Source organism: Muscardinus avellanarius (genome assembly GCF_963383645.1).
Source record: "Muscardinus avellanarius genome assembly, chromosome: 18".
Classification (NCBI taxonomy): Eukaryota; Metazoa; Chordata; class Mammalia; order Rodentia; family Gliridae; genus Muscardinus; species Muscardinus avellanarius.
This window is the reverse complement of record NC_137804.1, coordinates 16,876,724-16,902,915: the sequence shown is the minus strand read 5'-3', so window position 1 is coordinate 16,902,915 and position 26,192 is coordinate 16,876,724. Positions and strand designations below refer to the sequence as shown.

Below are 26,192 nucleotides of genomic sequence, written 5' to 3'. Positions count from 1 at the left end.
ACTGACTCTGAGCTGTTGTGCTGGGTGGAGCTGAGCTCTGAAATGGTCAGATCCAGGCTAGCACACCTGCGCGAGTTATGGAACCCGTTTCCATATTTTGTGTTTTTTGTTTTTGGGGGTTTTTTTTGTGTGTGTGGTACTGGGGTTCCTGGAAACCCTTCAACCTCTGGGCTACACTCCCAGACCTATCTTATATTTTTTTAATTTGGAAACAGGATCTCTTAAGCCAGCTAGTCTGCCTTGGAACCAGCGCAATCCGATCCTCCTGTCTCCGCCTCCCAAGCAAGGAGATTACAAGCGTGTGCCACCACGCCTGGCATACTTTTCTTTTCTTTTCTTTCTTTCTTTCTTTTTTTTTTTTTTTTCAGTACTCGAGATGGAACCCAGGGGCATTCTACCTTCGAGCTACACCCCCAGCCCAATTTTTTCTTCTTTATTTTGAAACAGGGTCTGAGTTGCAAAGGGCCTCACTAAGTAGCTGAGGCTGGCCGCGAACCTGTGATCCTCCAGTCTCAGCCTCTCAAACGCTGGGATTACAAGCGTGCACCACCATGCCTGGCTAGCTTACTATTCTTAATGGATTGATTCTTTGAATAGTTGGAATAAAACTCCCACGGGAAGGAATCCGGCGAGGGGCGTCGTCAGCCGGCGCGGGGCAAGCGTAAGCCGCCGTCTGTGACACCGAGGCGCTTGTTCTCACGCTCTCATTTTCTTTTACATGATTCATATTTATTGTTCCCGGTGGGAATTGTCAAAATGAGGGAGGAAAAAAAAACCCATGCTGACAAAAATATACTTTGTGTGAAACTTCCACGTATTTAGCACCCTGTGTTGCTTTATTAATTTTGAGTGCTAGAAAAATGGTAAAAATATAATGTAGAATGAGGGAATGACATCTCTATATAGCTCATCTATTTGAAAAGACAGTTTGTGTTCTATTGCGTGCCGGATTTGCATAATTTCAAATTGATTTGACTATGAAAATTACCTATTTTAAAACTGCAAAAAAAAAGTTTCTTAATCACCTAACAGATCATAGACTCAGTGTCTAACAATTTCACCGGTTGGAATAAACACACTGCCAAGTCATGGTTTCAGGCCTTTCTAGAAGAGACCTGCCCTTCCGCCACCAAGAATCTAACAGAAGCATACCACTGGCTGCCCAGAAGAGGGTGTCAGCAGGTATTTTAAGTGTGTGTGTGTGTGTGTGTGTGTGTGTGTGTGTGTGTGTGTGTGTGTGTTTGTGTGTGTGTTGCTCAGGATGGAACCTAGGGACATTCTACCTCCTAGTTATACCCCCAGCCCAATGTTATTTTATTTTGAAACAAGGTCTCACTAAGTAGCTGAGGCTAGCTGTCAACCTGAGATCCTCCTGTCTCAGCCGCTCAAGTACTGGGATTACAAGCCCCTGCATCTCCAATACCCAATGAGTCTTTGTTTTACAAACATTAAAAAAAAAATCTCACCTGGCATGGTGGCGCACGCTTGCAATCCCCGCGCTTGGGAAGCAGAGACAGGAGGATCACGCAGGTTCGAAGCCAGCCTCCTTGGATTAAGAGACCCTCTTTCCAAATAAAAAAAATATAAAATAGATCTGGGAGTGTAGCCGGGAGGTAAAAGGGTTTCCAAAAACCCCAGTACCACCCAAAAATATATATATATATATCTTAGCCAGGTGTGGTGACGCACGCTTGTAATCCCCGCGCTTGGAAGGCTGAGACAGGAGGATCACACGGGTTCAAAGCCAGCCTCAGCTACTTAGGCTTGCAGCAACTTAGTGAGACCCTGTTTCCAAATAAAATATAAAAATGGGTCTGGGAGTATAGTCCGGAGGTAGAAAGCCTCTGGGTTCCACCCCCAGTACCACCAAAAAACAAACAAACAAACAAACAAACAAACAAAGATAAAAATTGGGCTGGTGGTATAGCTTGAAAGTAGAATGCCCCTGGGTCCATTCGCAGTACTGAAAAAAAAAAAATGTTTCTTGTAATCCCAGCATTTGGGAGACTGAGACAGGAGAATTACAGTTCACAGACAGCCTCACCTACTACAAAGCGAGGCCCTCTGCAACTCAGTGAGACCCTGTTTCAAAATAAAGAATAAAAAATAAGGCTGGGGATATAGCTTGGAGGTACAATGCCCCTGGGTTCCATCCCCAGTACTACACATACACAAAAAAAGCCTAGAGCCCAAAACTTCGAAGCCAAGGGATCCTGGTAGTAATGACCAACATTCAGGCAGGGCCGCTATGGGGCTACTTGTTATGCTGAGGACCTGGCAGGTCTGACTTTGTTTCGTCCTCCTTGCACTTTCCAAATGTCCCGCAATCCCTGGGCCAGTCCTGTATCTTTGAGACACCTGCCCTTGGGATGCCAGAGCCCCTTTGCTCATGATTGGAACGGGCCTGGCGTGACCTGGACCTGGCGGGTCCTCACGTCTCCCTGCAGGTTGAAGCTTCAGTGTCCGCAGTGGGAGTTGGCTGGACACAACACCCTGGGGCTGTCTCCCCTCTCGCCCTCCCAATAACCAGCCACCCTGATTCCTCATCCTACGCAGGAACTCCTTGGTCTGGGACTCTACCACAAGAAAGGGAGAGCAGCCGGCAGCTGGACCACACAGGTAATGTGTAACTGAACCAAGATGGATGCCAAGACGGGAACCGGGAGCCTCTCTGTCACGGCAGCCGAGTTCATTGCCTGTGGGATGAATGACCTCCCTGATGTGGGGGCTCCCTTGGGGATCCTGACATTGGGGCTGCCAGGGATGCAAAGAGGTGGGCAAGCAGGAGGGAGAGCTCTCTGTGTTTGTACAGAGGCCCTGCTGCTTGGAGCACAAAGCTCCCCGCCCCTTCTCGGCCCCCCAGTAAAGGAGAGCTATGGCCTGCACCCCCAGCACGCATGTCACGCCACACACTGTGCTTTGTCTGTCAAGCTAGCGGTCCTGGCCTGTCCCACCTCAGTCCACGTGCACAGATGCCCGGGGTGGGGCACTGGGGCCTGGGGATCGTACCGAGGCCACTGCCAGGGCCGGAGCAATGGCCGTCTTTGTTCCCTACGGTGTTCCTGTCACCTGGCAGGCACCCGGCTTCCCGGGACAGATGGGCAGAAAGTTTGGGCAGCCTGCATGCCTGGCTCCAAGCCCCAGAAGGACACACAAATGTCTTTGTGGTGGACGCCAGGGCCGAGCCATGCCACCGAGAGCCGCGTGATGTCCTTTAAAAAGGACGAGGCAGCTTCGCTTTCAAAGAAAAAGCCACGTTTCAGAAGCATTGGGGAGCAGGAACCAGACGACACGAAATCATTATGCTTCGTCCCCCGGGACAGAGTGTGAGCTTGCAAATTTCCCAAGGCAAGCATGTGATGCCGTTCTGTAAGGAGCATCCATTTCAGAAAGTCCTCTTTGTTCTGGAAAGGGCGGGGACTCGGAATCGACCAATTGCACGCATGAGACCAAGCATCCTCCTGCGCCTTATTCTTTCATAACAAAAAGAACCCATTTCCACACAACTCCACGAAAGAGAGAACAGGAGAGAGGAAGGTCTTCCAAGTTTACAAATACCAGCTAGTTTAAATATTTAAGTTGCTGGTGCCAGGTGTGGTGACATATGCCTGTAATCCCAGAACGTGGGAGGCTGAGACAGGAGGATCACAGGTTCAAGGACAGCCTCAGCAATGTAGCAAGACTCTTAGCAACCCGGTGAGACCCTCTGTTTCAAAACAAAATTTAAAAAGGCTGGGGGTGTAGAATACCCTTGGGTTCAATCTCTAATATCAAAATAAGTAATAATAAGCCGGAGTGGTGGCCCGCGCTTGTAATCCCAGCCCTTGGGAGGCTGAGACAGAAAGATCGCGCGGGTTCGAAGCCACCCTCTGTTACTTCGTGAGGCTCTCGGCAACTTAGTGAGACCCTGTTTCCAAATAAAATATAAAATAGGTCTGAGAGTATAGCCCAGGAGTAGAAAGCCCTTGGGTTCCATCCCCAGTACCACAAAAAATAAAATAAAAATAATAAATTAATAATAATAATACATGTTTAAATGTAGTTTCACTAAATATCATCCTAATGGTTGTTTGTTTATTTGTTTGGTTGTTGTTTAGTACTTGGGGATTAAACCCAAGGACATTCTACTTCCAAGCTATATCCCAGCCAGTGTGTGTGTGTGTGTGTGTGTGTGTGTGTGTGTGTGTGTGTGTGTATGCGCGTGCACGTGTGTGTGCGTTTTGTACTGGGGCGTGAACACCCAAGAACATTCTAACTCTAAGCTATACCCCTAGTCCTATTTTTTATTTCTGTTTTGAAACAGGGTCTCTCTAGGTGGATGAGAGTCTCACTACTTGCTAAAACTGTCCTCGAACCTGCGATCCTCCTGTCTCAGCTTCCCAAGTCCTGGGATTACAGGCCTGCACCACCACACCCAGCTAGGCGGCAGCTTCACTGACATTTTGCAGTAGCTCTTCTTGTCTTGCAGGACAGAGCCAGGGTGTCGGGGTGGCAGTCCTGCTCTCGGAACCGAGGAGGCCACCTGGGCGGCTCAGAGGCCAGGAGTCTTCGCAGCAGCCTTCCGCTGAAGGGCAATGAGGCCTTCCTCTGGGAAGAGCCCATGTCTGCTTCCCCTTGCCCGGGACAGGACACCAAAGCTGGCCGCACCCCCCTTCCCTCCCCCATCCTCCCGCTGCCCTCCCCTTGCCCTCCCCTCCTCCTTGCCCTCTGGCTCCTGAGGATGCCCCTTCTTTCTTTAGGGCGGCCTCACCTTCTTGCTTTCTTTACCTTCCCTGCAGAAAAGCCCAGGAGCACTTTGCATAGAACGCTTTTGCCACAAGTTGCAAGGAGACTGGCCAGGAAGAAGAGATCCAACAAGTATGGAAAGATGTTTTATTTTTATGCATTATTATTATAGTGTGTGGGGGGGTACTGGGGATGGAACCCCAGGGCATTCTACTTCCAGGCTACAACCTCAGCCCTATTTTTTAGTCTTTTTTTTTTTTCTTGGTGGTACTAGGGGTGGAACCCAGGGGCTTTCTACCTCCAGGCTATACTCCCAGACCTATTTTATACTTTATTTGGAAACAGGGTCTCACTAAGTTGCTGAGAGCCTCACTAAGTAGCTGAGGCTGGCTTCAAACCTGTGTGATCTTCCTGTCTCAGCCTCCCAAGCGTGGGGATTACAAGCGTGTGCCACCACGCCCGGCTTTTATATTTTATTTGGAAACAGGCTCACACTAAGTTGCTGAGAGCCTCACTAAGTACCTGAGGCTGGCTTCAAACCTGTGTGATCCTCCTGTCTCAGCCTCCCAAGCACGGGGATTACAAGCCTGTGCCACCATGCACAGGTTAGTCTTTATTTTGAAACAGAGTCTCACTAAGTTGCAGAAGGCTGAGTAGTTCACCAAGTAGCTGAGGCTGGACACGAACCTTGATCCTCCTGTCTCAGTCTCCCAAGTACAGAATTATATGGGTACGCCACCATGCCCGGCTTTATTTTTACTTCTCATTGTACCAGTATTGGGAATGGCCTAGGAAGATTTGAAAAAGCTCTGATTATTAAATTTCAAAAATTGGTGAAAGGACTTGGTTTCTGCCCAAACAAAGCAGGCAACTATTCCAATGTAAATTAACCTAGCTAAAGGTAATTAGCAAGTCCATAGGAGAGGGGAACTAGGACTTCCTCCTTCTCATTCTAAAGACAGGTTTACGTAATAATTGGATAATCTAGCTAGGATGGGAGGAGGGCCTTCCTGAAGAGACACCTAGGTGGGAAAGTAAGGGGAGGTACCTTACAGGGACGTTTACTATGTCAGAATTACGTGAACAAGATGGAGGTCATGTGTATAAAAAGTCTGGTCCACATGTTGTATCTTTGGTGAATTCGTTCGAACCCCCCCCCATACCACTCTTGAATGGCACGGGGCTGTAACTGTCTTCTGTATTTCTATCTCTGTGTGTGTCTGTGGGTGGGGGGGGGGTACTGGAGTTCCTGGTAACCTTTCTACCTCCGGGCTACACTCCCAGACCTATTTTTATACATTTTAATTTGGAAACCGGGTCTCTTAAGCCAGCCAGCCTGGCTTCGAACCTGCGCGATCCTCCTGTCTCCGCCTCCCAAGTGTGGGGATTACAAGTGTGCGCCACCACGCCCTGCTTCTGTATTTCTATCTTTTTAATAAACTTCTTTAAATCTTCAGCAAGAGTCCGGGCTAATGTGTATTTATCCTTAGCTCAGGACAAGAACCCACACTTTTTTATCTTTTTGTGGTTTGAGGGAAATTGTGTCTGGGACCACCATAACATCATCTTCTCAAACCGTAACATGCATTATTATTTTTTTGTTGTTGTTGATACTTGAGATTGAATCCAGAGGCATTCTACCTCTGAATTCCTGTTACCATCCCCCCCTTTTTTTATATTCACTTAAAGGGCAGCAAAACCAACAACAAACAAAAAGCCCTGTGGTGTGTGAGACAGGATGGAGACCCCAGACCAGCCTCAGCAATTCAGTGAAGCTCTCAGCAACCGCATGAGACCCCGCTTCCAAATAAAAATCGAAACAGGGCCAGGGTGTAGCTCAGAGGCAGAACGCCCCTGGGTTCAGTGCCCAGGGTTCAGTTCAAACAAAACAAAACAAAAAAAACAAGGCCTGCTCCTCACAGGAGGACTCTGGAATTTGCCCCTTGGGAAAAGCTGTGAGAAGTGAAAAAATAAGAAAAAAATTTTTTTTTTTTTTTTTTTTTTTTTTTTTGGTGGTACTGGGGGTGGAACCCAGAGGCTTTCTACCTCCGGGCTGTACTCCCAGACCTTTTTTATATTTTATTTGGAAACAGGGTCTCACTAAGTTACTGAAAGCCTCACTAAGTAGCTGAGGCTGGCTTCGAACCTGTGCGATCCTCCTGTCTCAGCCTCCCAAGCGCTGGGATTACAAGTGTGTGCCACCAGGCCCGGCTAAGAAAAAAAATTCCCAGCCGGGTGTGTTGGCACACACTTGTAATCATTTGAGAGGCTGAGACAGGAGGATCACGGTTCCCGGACAGCTTCAGCTACTACTTAGTTGTGTATTGGCCAGCAGGAGTTCCATCCCCAGAAACACGCGCGCACACACACACACACACACACAGTATTAGTAATTACCTCCTCTCTCCCACTACTTGGGAGTCTGAGACAGGACGATAGCAGGTTCAATACCAGCCTCATCAACTTAGTAAGATCCTGTTCCAAAATAAAAAAATAAAATAGGGCTGGGGGTGTAGCTCAGAGGTAGAATTCCCCAGGGTTCATCCAGGTGTGGTGGCGCATGCTTGCAATCCCAGCATTTGGGAGGCTGAGGCAGGAGAATGGCGGACAGCCTCAGCTACTTAGTGAGGCACTTTGTTTTTTTTGTTGTTGTTGTTTTTTGTTTTTATTTATTTTTATTGGTGCATTGTAATCATACATCACTTTGGAATATAAGACTTGAGAGGATATACAAGCACACATCATCCAATTAGCCCTCATCCAGTCCCCATCCTATTCCCTCCCCCTCCCTCGATCCCATGCTTGTTTGGTGATTAACTTTGATACATATGTTTATGTACCTCCTGCTTTTTAAAGAGGCTCCATCCTCCCCTATTCCATACCCTCTGATTGGTCACCTTAATTGCTTCACTATAGGGCCCTTTCTATAGCTCGACCACTTCCTGTTGCCCCTTTCCTCCTAGTTATTGCTGATTAGGGGAAGCATCTGGTTTTAATTTTCTGCGATATTTCTCTGTGCATGCCGCGTTGCAAATACCGATCCCACTCTTGACGGCCCCAGTAGTGGCCTGGCTACCCGGTGGACTGATCAGACCTCCCTGGCTCAAGCAGCGGCCTTGCCTCATGGGAGGCCCCGGTTCTGGTTTAGTGAGGCACTTTGAAACTCCGGGAGACCCTGTTTCATAATAAAGAATAAAAAATAGCGCTGGGGGTGTAGCTCGGAGGTAGAATACCTCTGGGTTCCATCCCCAGTACTGGGGGGGAAAAAAAAAGCAAAACTGTGTTAATGACAACTTCCCCGAGGAGTCTTGTCCTGCCCCAGTTTTTGGTTTGGGATGATCGTGTTCCCTGCCTGGCAGTGTTTTCAACTGAGCTCCTTGGAGGAGTGGCCCACAACCACTGCACCACGGCTTTCCAGTCCCTGTGGGTGGCTTTCCGGGAATCCTCCTCGTGGCCCCAGGCACTCCCGTAAAGTCAGAGGAGTATTGAGCTCCAGGCAGGGCTGAGGCTGGGAAGGGTTATTTCAGAGCAACATGCTCAGCACATATTCAGCTCCTGACGCACACTCCCACCTTCTTGGGCATGTAGCTTGACAAGTGTCATTCATTACGTTAAATTATATACTTAATAAATATAGAGACGTTAAGAAAACTGTCAGGCCAATTGTCACACTGTCATTGAAGTTAGACAAATTTTTTTTTTTAATGTGAGCTCAACAGAAACACAGTAAGCCTGTTACGTTGAATTTTACAAAAATTTTACTTTTCTTTTTTTGTTCTGGGGTTTGAACCCAGAAGCATTCTGCCTCTGAGCTACATCCCAGCCCTTTTGAACTTTTTGTTTTGAAGCAGGATCTCACTGCATTGCTGAATATTAAAATTATAGGTGTGAAGCCATGCCTGGCAGAGTTTTGCATGAAATTAAGTGTATTTTTGAGCCAAGCTGGTGGCACATGCTTGTAATTCTAGTACTTGGGAAGCTGAGACAGGAGGATCACAGGTTTGAGGCCAGCCCCAGTAATTTAGTGAGACCCTGTTTCAAAATAAAAGAATAAACTGGGTGTGGCGGCGCATGCTTGTAATCCCAGCATTTGGAAGGCTGAGACAGGAGGATCCAGGTTCATGGCCAGCCTCAGCTAATTAGTGAGGCTCTTGCAACTTAGTGAGACCCTGTTTCAGAATAAAGAATAAAATATAGGGCAGGGAGTATAGCTCAGAGGTCGAATGCCCCTGGGTTCCATCTCCCATACTGCAAAAATAAATTAAATTAAATTAAAAAAATAAAAGAATAAAATAGGGCTGGAGATATAGATCAGAGATAGAAAGTCCCTGGGTTCCATCTCCCCAGTAACACACACACACACACACACACACACACACACACACACACACACACACACGTTTTCTAAAAGTCCTGGGAAGCCGGGTGTGGTGGCGCACACTTGTAAATCCCCGTGCTTGGGAGACGGAGACAGGAGGATTGTGCAGATTCGAAGCCAGCCTCGCTGGTTTAAGAGACCCTGTTTCCAAATTTAAAAATATATAAAAAATAGGTCTGGGAGTGTGGACCGGAGGTAGGAGGGTTTTCAGGAACCCCAGTACCACACACACACACACACACACACACACACACACACACACACACACAAAGTCCAGGGAAGCTGAGCGTTGTGGCGCACTCATTTAATCCCAGCGCTTGGGAGGCTGAGACAGGAGAATCGCACAGGTTTGAAGCCAGCCTCAGCTACTTAGTGAGGCTCTCAGCAACTTAGTAAGACCCTGTTTTCAAATAAAGTATAAAGTAGGTCTGGGAGTATAGCCCAGAGGTAGAAAGACCCTGGGTTTCACCCCCCAGTACCACACACACACACACAGTCCAGGGAAGAAAGCCAGGTGCGGTGGTGCACACTTCTAATCCCAGTACTTGGTAGGCTAAGACAGGAAGATGGCAGGTTCGAGGCCAGCCTCAGCAAGAAGTGAGACTCTCATCAACCTAGCAATATTCTGTTTCCAAATAAGAAATAAAATCAGTCTGGGAGTATAGCTTGGAAGTAGATTGCCTCTGGGCTCAATTCTTAGTACCACACACAAAAAAAAATAATTCAGGGAAGAGTGACCTCTCAGGTCCCTGGTACGCTGGGCTCTGCCTCTGCCTTTTAATCCTTAAAGCCCGTCCTGGAGTCCAGTGGCCACGCGTGACCACAGCACCAGGTGTTCTCCCACTCAACGCTTGGGGTATTCTGCCGGTCCTAAAATAAACCAGGAAACTTGGGCACACAAGGCGAATCAGATCCCAGCTATTCGGTGGCCTTGTTTGTAGAGTAAATTAAAAAAACATCATTCCATGTTTTATTATACTTCAGAATCTATTTACAACTGGCTAGTTATGCCCACTTTGGATTTTTTCTTCAAAATGAAAAGTCCTATAATAAAAATAATAATAATAGAAAGAGATAATGTGTTAAAAGAACAGTAATGGAACTGTAAAAGAAAATCAAAATAAATTATGCCTTTTTTAACGAATGAGGGCAAGCTTTATAGAAAACAAAATAAAAAATGAGCAGATTGACATGTTCATGGTAAAGGATATAAAGAACATATAAATAATGCTATATAAAAATATTATGATGAAGTCTTGTCCAAAAGAACTTTCTGAGATGAACATGTTCCACATCTCTATACTGGTTACTATGGAATCTACTTGCCACATGAACACTTGTAAAGGGTTAATGCAACTAAAGATATGAATTTTTCATATAAGTTTAAACAGTCACATGTGACCAGTAGCTTCTGATTAAACAGTATATTTCTAATATTTCATAAGTCAAAACCAGTGGTTTCTTTGGAAAACTTCTCTAATCACTGCTAAGGGCTTAAGGATTGGTGTCAAGAGTAAAGCTTTCAATAGATTTATCTGACCTCTTAAATTAAGTTTGAAATTCTAAAGCAGTTTTTGGAGGTATGGCCTAGCATAAACTACTGTGAAGAATTCTTGGGGATAATTCAGTACGCCCTTCCAACTCCTGGCTAATGTTGACTGGGAGTAAAAGGCGTAGGGTTTTTGCCCCTCAAGATGATGCAGTCAGTTAGTTACAGAATCTAAGACTGGAGCCACCTGTGCATGGAAATCATCACTGTTGGGCTGGTCGAGAGCTGGGAGCGGAGGTGCTCACTTCCAGACAGGGTTTCCAGACCCAGCGGAGGGCTTAGGGGTGGAAGAACCTGAGGGCCCTTTCTGAGCAACTGCAGGCTGCATAGGCCCTTTCTTTTTTGGAATTAAGATTTTGTTCTTGCTTTTAAACACTTTGCTGGGATCCAGCTTGTTCACAAAGGAGTCAGGCTCTTCCGTGAGCAGCTCTGTGTTGTAGGTGATGGGTTTATACATGCTGAACCATTGCTTGGCCTGTGGGCTAATGCCATAGCTGGTGAAGGCATACTGCCACTGGGGCAGGCCCAGGTGGGTGATGAGCAGGCGAAAATAGGCGGTAAAAGTATCTGTGAGAAAGTGCCAGTATAACGCTCTGTGTAGGAACCAGATCTCAGTGTCTTGGGCTAATGCTGGTTTCTCACTTTTGTAGACAAGGCAAACGTTCCCACTTCCATTGCACGAATCCAGCTCAAATATCACATTGCGAGAGTCAAAGTGAGGCTTCTCTGGCTGGTCCTCACTGGCTTCACATGTATCATCCTCCAGGTCTGCCAGAGTCGGTGCATTAGGAAGTGAATACATGGAAGACTGGTTGAGCCGAGTCAGTTTTGAGATGCTGTTAATTGTCATGATGTCCAATGGAATGATGTGTCATCTAGCTTCACACTCCATGTCATGTGGAAGCCACTGGTCATCAGGTAGAAGTTCTTCATATCCTCAGGCATCATACAGTTGGTTTTTTTTGTTGTTCCCATGACGAAATCATATGACGTTCAGCAGGAGCCTTTTCTAGGATGGTCACCTCTGTCACACCTGGGGAAGATTCCAGGATGCGGGTGATGCCCAGGGTCAGCTTCTCCAGGTGCGGCTTGCTGCAGCCCAGCAGCGGGGACGGCAGGTCCTGCAGGGCTCGCGTCCTGGGTCCTTGCGCGGTGGGCACCGGGGGCCCTATTTTTTTTTTAAATATTCATTCAAGCCAGGTGTGGTGGTGCACACTTGTAATCCCAGTACTTAGGAGGCTGAGGAGGATCGCAGGTTCAAAGCTAGCCTCCACAGTTTAGTAAGGCTCACAGCAACCTAATGAGGCCTTGTTTCTAAATAAGAAATAAAATTGGGCTGGGGGTGTAGCTTAGAGGTAGAATGTTTCTGGGATCTATTCCCAGTACCCCCAAAATATATATATATATATATATTTTTTTTTTTTTTTTTTTGGTGGTACTGGGGTTCCTGGAAGCCCTTCTACCTACGGGCTACACTCCCAGACCTATTTTTACATTTTTATTTGGAAACAGGGTCTCCTAAGCCAGCGCGCGCGGCTGGCTTCGAACCTGCGCGATCCTCCTGTCTCTGCCTCCCAAGCGCGGGGATTACAAGCGTGCACCACCACGACCGGCCAAAATATTTATTAAATATTCACTTTTTTGTGGAACTGGGGATTGAACCCAGGGGCATTCTACCTCCAAGCTACACCCCCGCCATTATTTTTTTTTTTTTTTTATGTTGAAATAGTCTCACTATGCCGGGCATGGTGGCGCACGCTTGTAATCCCAGCATTCGGGAGGCTGAGACCTGGAGGATCGCGGTTCGCGGACAGCCTCAGCTACTTAGTGAGGCCCTCTGCAACTCAGTGAGACCCGGTTTCAAAATAAAGAATAAAAAATAGGGCAGGGGGTGTAGCCCGGAGGTCAAATGCCCCTGGGTTTCATCCCCAGACCCGCAAAAAAAAAAAAAAAAAAAAAAAGAAATAGTCTCACTAAGTTGTAGAGGGCTTTACTATGTAGCTGAAGCTGGCCGAGAACCTGCAATTCTCTTGTCTCAGCCTCCCAAGTACTAGGATTACAAGTGTATGCCACTATGCCTGGCTCAGTATTCACTTTAAAAAGTAAGAGCCAGTCGGACGTGGTGGCGCACGCTTGTAATCCCTGTGCTTGGGAGGCTGAGACAGAATCGTGCAGGTTCAAAGCCAGCCTCAGCTACTTAGTGAGGCTCTCAGCAACTTAGTGAGACCCTGTTTCCAAATGAAGTATAAAAAAGGTCTGAGAGTATAGCCTAGTGGTAGAAAGCCTCTGGGTTCCACTCCCAGTACCACCAAAAAAAAAAAAAAAAAAAAAAATAGCCAAGCCAGGCGTGGTCGTACACACCTATAATCATAGTACCTGGGAAGCTGAGACAGGATTTTGAAGTCAAGGACAATCTCAGCAATTTAGCCAGACTCTCAGCAACCTAGAGAGACCCTGTTTTAAAAAATAAAAAGAGCTAGAGATGTAGCTCCAAGGTATAATGCACCTGGGTTCAAGCCAGGCGTGGTGGCGCACGCTTGTAATCCTAGTACTTGGGAGGCTGAGACGAGAGGATCCCAATGCAAAGGCCCTGAGGCAGAAGTGTGCTGGGTACAGTTGGGGAACAGGTAGGTGTCCAGTGCAGATGGAGTAGGGCAAACCAGGGAGAAGGAGCAAGAGGCGACGTGGAAAAAGTAGGGTGACCTGGTGGCGTGGGGTTTGGTTTTTTTTTTTTTTTTTTTTTGGTGGTACTGGGGTTCCTGGAAGCCCTTCTACCTCCAGGCCACACTCCCAGACATATATTTATTATATTTATTTATTTTTTTGAAACAGGGTCTCTTAAGCCAGTGTGGCTGGCTTCGAACCTGCGTGATCCACCTGTCTCCACCTCCCAAGCGCGGGGATTACAAGCGTGCGCCACCACGCCCAGCCAGTGGGTTTGGTTTTGATCAGAGCTGGAAACCCAGTGGAGGGTCTTCAGTATAGAAGTAGGTTTATACCAAGGGAGACCACAAATAAGGCAGGGAGGGTGCCACAGGACGCCAGGGGAGAGGGTGAGTGTGTGCCAGGCAGGCAGTGGTGAAGGTGGAGAGATGGGCTGGACCCCTCTGACTTCCTCAGTCTCAGTTACCTTTTTTTTTTTTTTTTGCAGGTCTGGGGATGGAACCCAGGGGTATTCGACCTCCGAGCTACATCCCCTACCCCCCCCCTTTTTTTTTTAGGTACTGGAAATGAAACCCAGAGACTTTCTACCTCTGGGGCTATACTCCCAGACCTATTTTATATTTTATTTGGAAACAGGATCTCACTAAGTTGCTAAGAGACTCACTGAGTAGCTGAGGCTGGCTTTGAACCTGTGCGATCCTCCTATCTCAGCCTCCCAAGCCCCTGTCCTATTTTTTATTCTTTATTTTGAAACCAGGTCTCACTGAGTTGCAGAGGGCCTCACTTAGTAGCTGAGGCTGTCGGCGAACCGCGATCCTCAGGTCTCAGCCTCCCGAATGCTGGGATGATAAGCGTGCGCCACCATGGCCGGCCTCAGTTACCATTCTTCCTGCTTTAATCCAAAGCACCCGGTCACACAACTTAGGGGAAGGAAGACTGATTTGCTCACTTTCTTGGAGATTGCAGGCTTTGGCGATGTGAGCTCAGGGTCTAGGATCTCAGAGCATGGCCGTGTGATGTAGAGAAGGGGAGATAGCAAGTCGGTGCTCTGCACGCCACAGAGGCCGGAAGCAGGAGAGCCAGCCAGACAGCAAGGGGGAATTCAAAGACTCAAGCACATCCCCAGGCCGTGCCCCCAGAGGCCCATTTTCCCAGCCACACCCGGCTGCCCTGCATTACCGCCCAGCACATCCATTACAAAAGATGTCTTTACTGATGAGATTATACCCCCCAGACTTAACTAGACCAACCCTGAGCTCTGTCAGTGTCCAGTGCACTGCAGACCCAAGGGAAAAGCCGCGTTGAATACAGGACACAGGGGATGCAGATCTTCGTGTACAACTGCATGTTTTACTGAGAGAGCAATCAGACTTTTATACAGAAAGCTTCTGTGTGTTACATTGACGACTCAGCTATTTCAGACATTACAAGGTTATCTTAAAGCAACAATAGATGTGTGTAAGTAAAGCCAAAGGACTAATCTCAAACTTAAAGCAACTCTCTTTGTTTTACAAATAGAAGCAAGGAACACCTGTGACTGCTTCTAACATCTCAAGCTGTATATCATACCAATAAGGTTTTTTCGGGGTTTTTTTTGGTGGTACTGGGGTTCCTGGAAACCCTTCTACCTCCAGACTACACTCCCAGACCTATTTTTTAATATGTTTTTATTTGGAAACAGGGTCTCTTGAGCCAGCGTGGCTGGCTTCGAACCTGCGCGATCCTCCTGTCTCGGCCTCCCAAGCGCGGGGATTACAAGCGTGTGCCACCATGCCCCAGGCACCAATAAGCTTTCTGAGATGTCTAGACTGGGAAAGGCATGCAAAGAGGCCTGGAGCCACTTCCTGACCTTCGCGAGAACTTGGCAAAACACTAAGTAGCTCACTGATTAGAGGAAGTGTGCTTGCCTCCCAGCCTGGCATTCCAAGCTGCTTCTCAGGAGCCAAGTTGCTCCCTTAACCCTTTAAGCAGGAGCCTGCATCTCAGTGCTCTCACAGAGCTCCTCAGGGAACATCTACTTCTGACCATAAGACTCTTGGTTGGCAACTAAAAAGTGACCAGAACGAGTTCTCCATGAAGACGTGGCCTGGCGCAAGCCCAGGACCTGGGCCACTGTTCTGGTAAGGCATGCCCTTTTCCATGTCCACTCTGCCCTTCACTGACCCTTTCAAGAGAGTCTCTCTCAAGGTTGTGGGGTCACAGTCTTTTATTTTTCTGGAGGTAGGTACGAGGGGTTGAATCCAGGAGCATTCCATATCTAAGCTACCTCCCCAGCCCTATTTTATTTTTTATTTTGAAACAGGATGTCATTGAGTGGCTGAAGGGGAGTCTCATGAAATTGCCAAGACTGGACTTGGACCTGCGATCCTCCCGTCTCAGCCTCCCAAGTAGTGAGATTTCAGGTGTGTACCACCACCTTCAACTATGCTGGGCAATTTCATCTTTGCCAGGGGGCACAATATCAGCAACGTAGCTAAGGTTGAATGCCCCTTCATTTGATCCCCAGTTAAATAAATAAATAGACAAACAAAATAAAAATAGGCTCCAAATCTGGACCGATGGTGTCTACCTGTAGTCCCAGTACTTGGAAGGCTGAGGCAGGAGGATCACAGGTTCAAGGACAGCCTTATCATGTAGTCAGACTCTCACCAACCTAGTGAGACACTGTTTCTAAATTAAAAAATAAAAAATAGGGCTGGGGATGTAGCTTGGAGGTAGAAAATCCCTGGGTTCAATCCCAAGTACCACAAAAGAAAAAAAAAAAAACTAGAAGACTGGTGTAAATAATCTTATGGTAGATTTGAGGCATGGTAGCACACGCCTGTAATCCCAGTACCCTGGGAGTCTGAGATAGAAGGATCAAGGTTTAAAGCCTCAGCAACATAGGGAGGCTCTCAACAATTTAGCAAGACCCTGTTTCCAAATAAAAAACAAAATAAGGCTGAGGGTATAACTTGGAGGTAGAATGCCACTGGGTTTAATACCCAGAAACACACACACACACACACACACACACACACACACACACACACACTCACAATGGAGCTGTCTGGGGCCAGAGTGGGATTCAGAAATGTCTTATTTATGTCATTAGACAGCTTGGGTACCAACTATGTACCAGGGGAATTACTGAGCCCCAGGCTATAGAGATTGGAAAACAAAAGCAAAACCAAAAAACTAGACCATTCCTACTTAGAAGGAGCGTGTATAGTTGGAATGCCACCTTTCACTCTTTGTCCCAAAGGTCAAAGCCGTAAGGAAGGTGCTGGGTGTGGTGGCACATGCCTGGAATCCCTGTGCTCTGGCTGCTAAGACAGGAGGATCACAGGTTTGAGACCAGCCTCAGCCACATAGCGAGGCCCTCAGAAACTTAGTGAGATGCTATTTCAAAACAAAGTGTGTGTGTGTGGGTAGCTCAGAGTTAAAACATCCTGGATACATTCTGCAGTACCCCCAAAAAAGAGAAGAAGGAAGGAAAAGAGGGAGGTAGGGGAAATTAGGCACGGTGCTGCATACCTGTAATCTCAATACTTGGGAAGCTGAGACAGGAGGATGACAGGTTCAAGAACAGCCGCAGCCACTTTGTGAGGCTCTCAGCAGCATAGAGAGACCATGTTTCAAAAATAAAAATAGCCGGGCGTGGTGGCACACTAATATCCGCGCTTGGGAGACTGAGACAGGACGATCTCACAGCTTCAAAGCCAGCCTCAGCTACTTAGTGAGGCTCTCAGCAACTTAGTGAGACCCTGTTTTTAAATAAAATATAAAATAGGTCTGGGATTATAGTTCAGAGGTAGAAAAGCACCTGGGTTCCACCCTCAGTACCATAAATAAATAATAAATAAATAAATAAATAAATAAATAAATAAATAAATAAATAGGGATGGGTTTTAGCTTAAAAGTAGAATGCCCCTGGGTTCAACCCCAATATCATGGGAGGAAGAAAGGAAAGAAGAGAGGGATGGAATAAAGAGGGAAGGAGGAAGGTAGGGAAAAGATGGAGGAAGGAAGGAAGGAAAATAAAAGAAAGAAAGAATGAGAGAAAGAAAGAAAGAAAGAAAGGAAGGAAGGAAGGAAAGAATGAGAAAGAAAGGGTAAAGTGTCAGTGTAGGCGCTCAGTATAAAACACGAGAGAAGTCCAGTAAGCGTGGTATCAGCTTTAATGGTGCGGTTCTCCCAGGGATGGGGCTGGGCAGCCCTGGAGACCCTCGGGGCCCATTGGAGGCTAGAAGAGGAGGGCCCTTCTTTTAAGGTATGCATCTGGTGGGGGGTTACTTGTGGGAACCCCCCACCAGATAGTACTCGTGAGGCAGACTGTTTCTGCCTCTAAGGTCCATCCCCTGCCCGCACAGAGGTCATGTGGGTGAGGAGGTCACGTGAGTGAGGGACCCCGACTTATCAGAAAAGAAGAAAGAAAGAAAGAGAGAGAGAGAGAGAGAAAAGAAGAAGAAGAAGAAGAAGAAGAAGAAGAAGAAGAAGAAGAAGGAGGAGGAGGAGGAGGAGGAGGAGGAGGAGGAGGAGGAGGAGGAGGAGGAGGAGGAGGAGGAGGAGGAGGAGGAGGAAGAAGGAAGGAAGGAAGGAAGGAAGGAAGGAAGGAAAAGAAAGAAAGGGAGAGAGAAGAAGGACTGGAAGACCCACAACAAGCACGAACCCTCTGCAGGGCTTTAGAAGTGCTAAGCAAGGCCTGGCACTCACCTGCCATCCAGCTACTCTGGAAGCTGACCCTGAAGGTTGCAAGTTTGAAGCCAGCCTGGACAACTTAGTGAGACCTATCTCAAAATAAAAGGGCTGGGGCCGGGCGTGGCTCACGCTTGTAATCCCTGCGCTTGGGTGGGAGGCAGAGACAGGAGGATCGCTCTGGCTTAAGAGACCCTGTTTCCAAATAAAATATAAAATAGGTCTGGGAAATGTAGCCTGGAGGTAGAAGGATTCCATCCCCAGTACCACCAAAAAACTAAAAAAATAAAAATAAATAAATTAAAAGGGCTGGGGATATGGTGCATTTGCCTAGCACATGAGAGGCCCTAGATTTACTCTCCAGTACTGCGAACCAATACAGAACAAAAAACCTGTGAAGTGGGAGGGTTTCCTTGGTCTGCCTTCATTCCCAGCCCTACCCTCCTCCCATCCCTGTTCTTTCTGTAAACTTGGGTTCTACCACTGAAATACTCAAGGTTTTTTTTTGTTTTTGTTTTTGTTTTTTTGCGGGTCTGGAGATGATGGAACCCAGGGGCATTCGACCTTTGAGCTACACCCTCTGCCCTATTTTTTTCACTATTTATTTTGAAACTGGGTCTTACTGAGTTGCAGAGTGCATCACTAAGTAGCTGAGGCTGTCTGCGAACTGCGATCCTCAGGTCTTAGCCTTCCCGAATGCTGGGATTACAAGCATGTGCCACCGGGCCCTGCCTCAATACTCAATTTAAAATACTTAAAATGAGATGAAAATAACTTTTTTTTTTTTGGTGGTACTGGGGGTGGAACCCAGAGGCTTTCTACCTCCAGGCTATACTCCCAGACCTTTTTTATATTTTATTTGGAAACAGGGTCTCACCAAGTTGCTGAGAGCCTCACTAAGTAGCTGAGGCTGGCTTCGAACCCGTGCGATCCTCCTGTCTCAGCTTCCCAAGCGCGGGGATGACAAGCGTGCGCCACCACGCCCGGCTTGTCTCCACTGGCTTAAACTGTTTGGAAAATGTTCATCTTGTTAATGCAAAGAGAAAAAAAAATTCAGGATGCAAATGTATACACACAGAATAACCCATATCCCTAGTAACACACACACACACACACACACACACACACACACACACACACACACACACGAGATACAGATTCTGACTCACATTGTCACAGGAAAACACAATTCCGTGGGGTTCTTGGCTTATGAGGCAGAAAAGAATTTGAGTACATGCTGGTCAGAGACAAGACAGAGGTTTATTTAGGAACACGAGGGATATACATTTGAGGGAGAATGTAGGCAGTTGCAAGAGGAAGAGAGTGTGTGTGAGTGTCTCTGCGGCTTTTTCTCACCATCGGGGAGGAGGTCTGGACTTCCTCCTAATTTTTAGGTTCCTGGCATGAATGGTGGTGGCTGGGCAGTTTCCGACCTTGTCCCTCCTTCTGGATCCTTTGTTTACTAAGCATCCCAAGAATCTCAGGTGGGGAGAGGGCCCATTGTGATTAAGGGAGTGGGCTCACTGAGGCTTCTACCTAAGATAGAACACACCCTGTAGGGTAGAGTTAGAGGTTGTAAATTTTCTAGATTTTAAAACTATATTTTCAGGCCGGGCGTGGTGGCGCACGCTTGTCATCCCCGCGCTTGGGAGGCTGACACAGGAGGATCGCACGGGTTCGAAGCCAGCCTCAGCTACTTAGTGAGGCTCTCAGCAACTTAGTGAGACCCTGTTTCCAAATAAAATATTAAAAAGGTCTGGGAGTATAGCCCGGAGGTAGAAAGCCTCTGGGTTCCACCCCCAGTACCACCAAAAAAAAAAAAAAAAAAACCCAAACTATATTTTCCCTTTTCTACACAGTTCCTCTCCTTTTTATCTAGTATTTTATTTCTCCTATTTTACCTCATAACCCTCTTCCCAGATGTCAATTCCTTAATCTTAAGAGTTGATGAAGGGTAAAAGTCCATCTCTATAGCTTCTTCAATTCTGACAAGGAGCAAAGGCCCCGTCTACCTCGGGACCAGAAGTCTCCTCCTGCCTGGTCTAACGGAGATATAGGAAGGTCGGGGTTTGCTGGTTGTAGAGTCATTACCTTTTATGTTCTAGAAAAGAAGGCATAAATATGCAAGATACCAGTCCCTGACAGCAGTATATCAAACAACAAGAGATTCTCTTTTCTTTGATTTCTCTTTATTTTTGTGGTACTGGAGATGGAACCCAAGGACATTCTTCCTCTGAGCTATACCCCCAGCCCTATTTTTCATTCTTTATTTTGAAATGGGGTCTCACTAAATTGCAAAGGACCTCACTAAGTAGCCGAGGCTGGCCCTTAACCTGCAATCCTCCTACTTCAGCGTCCAAAGTACCGGCATTATGAGTGTGCGCTAGCACACCCAGCTCAACAGAAGAGTACCCTGATGCAAAGTACACTGGCCAATAATGTGAGGCTCTTACTCCACCACGATGTTTCAGAGAATCAGGAGGTTAGTAAGTCACTGGAACTTAAGGCAGAACAGGCCTGTTATTAATTTGAGAGTGAAGGTCTCATAGAAGACAAATCTTTAGAATTATCAGAGATATAAACATAACATCCTGCTTCAGCAAGTGCGCAGGTTCCTCCTTTCGCTGCAGTTAATATATCAAGGGTCATTTGATTTTGTAAAATGTCCTTTTTCATCATTTTCATTTCATCATATATTAGTGAAATGCTCTCAACTGTATCATTTAATGCCTTCTGCATATATTTACTAAAGGACTCTATGTATCATATTACATACGCAGAAATTAGGAGAAAAATAAGTTGATCGTTTTGAGCCTGGATAGATATAATTATAAGAAAAAGCACAAAAATAAGAACTTATCTGATTCGGTCCCCCTTGGTTTTCTTGAATGAATAATACTCTTAAACCTTCTAAAGACTCACAGGACTAGTGATCACAGGTCTTATCTGTGTCTTAAGATTTATCCTTGGCTTTATCAGAGCCTTAATTCTGCAGAGTCTCAAGGGGAACAGGTTTAATTTTAGATATATGAATGGAGGAGTTGTGTCTCTGTGTGTTAACAGCTATGGAGTGCTAAGAAGTGTTTGGAAAGGACCCTTTTATTTTAGGAGAAGCTGATCTAAGAGTGAGTCCCTTTTCCAAGTCTTGAGTAAGATATAATCACCTGGTTGTATCTCTCTTAACTAAATAGGAACTGGATGTGGTGATGCACACTTGTACTCCCAGTACCTAGGAGGTTGAGACAGAAGGATCATAGGTTCACGGCCAGCCTCAGCTACTTTAGTGAGGCCTTCGGCAACTTAGCAAGGCCCTGTTTCAAAAAAAAGAATAAAAAATTGAGTTGAGGGTGTAGCTCAGAGGTAGAATGTCCCTGGTTTTAATTCCCCATACTCCAAAGAGATAATAAAAAAAAAAAAACCTTAATTAGCTGGAAGTGGTGGCACATGCCTGTAATCCTGGTATTCGGGAGGCTGAGACCAGAGGATAGCGGATAGTGGTTCATGGTTCCCAGACAGCCTCAGCTACTTAGTGAGGTCCTCCACAACTTAGTGATTTTTTTAATTAAAAATCAAAATAAAGAATAAAAAATAGGGCAGGGGGTGTAGCTCGGAGGTCAAATGCCCCTGGGTCCCATCCCCAGACCCCCCACACACACAAAAAAAAAAAAATCTTAATTAAACAAAATAAGCAGGGTACGTCTTAACTGAGGCAAGGAGTCAAAAAGAAAAACATCTTTCTTTTGATCATGCCCATTTAAAAGACAAATTCAAATTTACTTATCTTTTTAAATATTAAAGCCGGGCGTGGTGGCACACACTTGACCGAGGAGGATCACAGTTCCTAGAGGACAGCCTCAGCTATTCAGTGAGGCCCTCTGCAATTCAGTGAAACCCGAGGGGAAAAAAAAAAAAAAAGAAAAAAAAAAGAAAGAAAAGTACAGCTGGGAGTGGTGGCGCAGGCTTGTAATCCCCGTGCTTGAGAGGCGGAAACTGGAGGATCTCGCAGGTTTGAAGCCAGCCTCAGTTAGTGAGGCTCTCAGCAACTTAGTGAGACCCTGTTTCCAAATAAAATATAAAATAGGTCTGGGAGTGTGGGAGTGAAGCCTGGAGGTAGAAAGCTTCTGGGTTCCACCCCCAGAACCTAAATAAATAAATAAATAAATATTAAGTACAAATATAGAAGAAAAGAAATCAACAGACTTAAGGCAAAATCCTGAAAGTGCCCACCCACCCACCATCAGTAGTAACTGTATGGTGGACCAGAGAAGCATAAGACAAAAGACAGCTTTATAAAGACAGTTTAAAGCCACATTTATAACAAAAGCTTAAGGATTCATGAGGTTGACTCCTAAAGTGTGTCGGGTCCAAGTATGTGGTATCTGCGTGGAGGTGATTCCTCTGACTCTAATATAAGAGTTGGCTCCCATCTCCATGTGTCTTGGATGGGCCCCCACACTATGGGACTGCTTGAAAATGCTGGGGGACCACTCCACTTGCGTGTCTCTGGACAAGTGACCAGGGCTCCTCTGACCCAGTAACAGGGTGGGTTAGCCGAAAAGGATGAGCTCTGTCTTTTAAATACTCATTTTTTAAGGGAAAAATGGGCTTGGCCAGAAAAGGAGAGACAGACAGACAAATCTCCCTGTAAGTTTCATAGCTAGCAATTGGTTTGTTTTTGTTTTGAGCAGTCCTGGGGATGGAACCCAGGGGCATTCTACCTCTGAGCTACATCCCCATCCCTATTTTTTATTCTTTATTTTGAAACAAGGTCTCACAGAGTTGCAGAAGGCCTCACTAAGTAGCTGAGGCTGTCTGCCAACCCAGATCCTCCTGTCTCAGCCTCCCAAATGCTGGGATTACAAACATTCACTACCACGTCCAGCTAGCGATTGGTTTTAGAAGTAACACTTACACCAACAGACAGCTAAGAAGCCTGCCTATAGGAGATCCTACAACAAGGAAAACAGGGAAAAGAAAAATAATAGCCAGGTGTGGGTGCACGCTTGTAATCTCAGTACTTGGGAAGCTGAGACAGGAGGATCGCAGGTTTGAAACCAGCCTCGGCACAATAGTGAAGCTCTACAGAATTTAGTAAGACCGTTTCCAAATAAGAAATAAAATCGGGCTAGGGATTTAGCTCAGAGGCATACTACCTCTGGGTTCAATCTTCAGTGCCACACACGCACAAAATAAATAAATTAATTAATTAATTTTTAAAAAGAGGGATCATTTGAGCTCCTGCTCGGCATTTGATTTCAGATTTTTACCAGGCCTCTAAGGATGATGTCAGCCTCCACCTCCCCTGTCATCTGAATCGGCATAGCGTGCTGAATTCCCCTACCACCCACATATAGGGAGCCACGGCCAGAGGGCAGATTGAGTTTATGCTCTTTGGGTCCATAAAGGTGAAGGGCAGGGATTTCACACACACACACACACACACACACACACACACACACACACACCATTTTAAAACAAGGATTAAAAACAAACATTTTTTAGTGGACTTACTAATGTTGATTTCTCTGAAGTCCTTTTGTTGGGTCACCAAATTTTATGTCACAGGAAAACACAATAATTTAATTCCGGGGATTCTTGGCTTACGTGGCAGAAAGGAATTTCAGCATGTGCCAGTCAGAGACAAAGACAGAGGTTTATTTGGGAAAGTGAGGGGCACAAGCTCGAGGGAGAATGCAGACAATCTCAAGAGAGTCTCGAGCCAGGATGGCGGTCTGGACCCCTCTTAATCCTCAGGTTTCCAGCATCTACGGTGGCAGCTGGTGGTATCTGACTTAAGCATTTTAAGAATCGCAGGTGGGGAGAGGGGCCATTGAGATTAAGGGTGTGGGCCTATTGAGGCTTCTTCCTAAAATAGAACAACCCTGTAGGGTAGAGCTAGCGATTATGAATTTTCTAGATTTTAAAACCATATTTTCCCTTTCCTTCCTAGCTCATCTCCTTTCTACTTAATATTTTATTTGTCCTATCCTACCTTGATCTGGCCTGGGACTCTGATTTTTTCCCCCCCTGTGCTACTGGGATTATAAGCCTGTAACGCCACAACCGAAACAACTCTTTTTTTTTTTTTTTTTTTTTTTAAGCAGTACTAGGGATGAAACCCAGGGGCATTCTACCTCTGAGCCACACCCCCAGCCCGATTTTTTATTCTTTTTTTTTTTTTTTTTTTTTTGGTGGTACTGGGGATGGAACCCAGGGGCTTTCTGCCTCCGGGCTATACTCCCAGACCTATTTTATATTTTATTTGGAAACAGGGTCTCACTAAATTGCCGAGAGCCTCACTAAGTAGCTGAGGCTGGCTTCGAACCTGCGCGATCCTCCTGTGACAGCCTCCCAAGCGCAGGGATTATAAGCATGCGCCACCACGCCCGACTTTTTATTCTTTATTTTGAAACAGGGTCTCACTGAGTTGTAAAGGACCTCACTAAGTAGCTGAGGCTGTCCTGGAACCGCGATCCTGCTGTCTCAGCCTCAAAAATGCTGGGATTACAAGCATGTGCCACCATGTCCAGCTCACCTCTGTTTATTTTGAAACAGGGTCTCACTAAGTTGCAAAGTGCATCACTAAGTAGCTAAGGTGGCCAGTTAACTCCCTTATGGGTGTCCTGATCTCATCTGTAAATCAGGAATATTTGTTGCTTCTTTGTATTATTTAGTTGGTACCAGGGATTGAACCCAGAGTCACTTTACCTCTAAGCTGTACCCTCAACCCTATTTTATTTTTTTACTTTGAAACAGGGCTTCACTAAGTTTCGGAGAGCCTCACTAAATTGCTAATGCTGGCCACAAACCTGCAACCCTCCCATCTCAGCCTCCCAGGTACGGTGATTACAGGAAAATATCTTCACAACTGTCTTTATTCTTTTCTTTTTTTGGGGGGAGGGGGATTGAGGATGGAACCCCAGGGCATTCTACCTCCAAGATACACCCCCAGCCTTATGTTTTATTCTTTTATTTTGAAACAGGGTCTCACTAAGTTGCTGAGAGCCTCGCTCAGTAGCTGAGGCTGGCTTTGAACCTGCGCGATCCTCCCGTCTCAGCCTCCCAAGTGCAGGGATTATACGCGAGGGCCATCTCGCCTGGCCTCAGCTTTTTATTCTTTATTTTGAAACAGGGTATTGCTAAGATGCTGAGGGCCTTGCTAAATCACAGAGGCTAGCCTTGAATCCGCGAACCTTCTGTCTCCATTCTCTTATCTAGCCTCCCAGTGTGGAGATTACAGGCCCAGCAGGAATATTTGTTTCCACCTCCAGGGGCAGTGAGGAGGGTTAAAGAGAGGGTGACTCCAGAGAGGCCAGTGGTACCAGTTCACAGGCGAGTTCTGTAAAGCCAGACGGTCCTCACCAAGGCCGCCGGTTACAGCACCCTTACCCTTCACTCCACCATCCTTACTGGAACCTATCAATGCCTCTGTTATTCCAGCCACCCGAGCAGCTCCGGGCTCACCCACATGTAGATATAAATACTGTCCAAGAGGCCTCTTGTTTGCAAGAGGGCCCAGGAAAATACTAGGTCTTTCTTTGCTGCAGAAATCGAAATAATGAAAGATCCTTTCTGGGAATGCATGCTTGGGAGCCCGAGAATTAAAACATATGTTCCCAAATGCACCAAGATGATTTTCTGGGAAATTTTACAAATCAGAGAAACAAAGAAAGTTTTGTTTGTTTGTTTCACAGACACTCAAGGGAGAAGTGACACAGTAGGTGGGAGAATCATGAGCGAGGCTGCTCCCTACAACACTTCCCGGAGCCCTGCCCGGAGGTAGAGGTCCTGGGTAGGTGTCAGGGGCTCGCCTGCTCTGGTTAAATCCCAGCAAGGAGCAAGAAGGAAGCTAGTTAGCATGGTCCGAAGAAAATTCACCTGCATGTCCTTTATATTTTTCTTTCTTGGTGCTGGGGATTGAGCCCAAAGGTGTTCTATTTCCAAGATACACCTTCAGTCTGCGTGTGTGTGTGTGTGTGTGTGTGTGTGTGTGTGTGTGTGTGTGTGGTGCTGGGGATGGAACCCAGGAGCATTCTACCTCTGAGCTACACCCCCAGCCTAATTTTTTATTCATTATTATTATTATTATTTTGTTGTTGTTGCTTTGTTTTTCTTGTGTTACTGAGGGTGGAACCCAGGGGCTTTCTACCTCCAGACTACACTTCCAGACCTAATTTGTATTTGGAAACAGGGTCTCAC

At 46.3% G+C, this 26,192-nt stretch overlaps 1 protein-coding gene and 1 pseudogene across 2 annotated transcripts in view; one reads left to right on the top strand and one right to left on the bottom strand.

Annotated features, from left to right (window-relative positions):
• LOC308276452 (ubiquitin-conjugating enzyme E2 E2) overlaps positions 1-26,192 on the top strand; it is a gene marked incomplete at both ends in the record, with an annotated part of 621,585 nt that overhangs the window by 502,510 nt on the left and 92,883 nt on the right. The gene's annotated exons all lie outside the window — the stretch shown is intronic.
• On the bottom strand, positions 10,894-11,761 carry LOC308276247 (tubulin polyglutamylase complex subunit 2-like; annotated as a pseudogene). The gene has a single exon. The product of its transcript is annotated as a tubulin polyglutamylase complex subunit 2-like (transcript).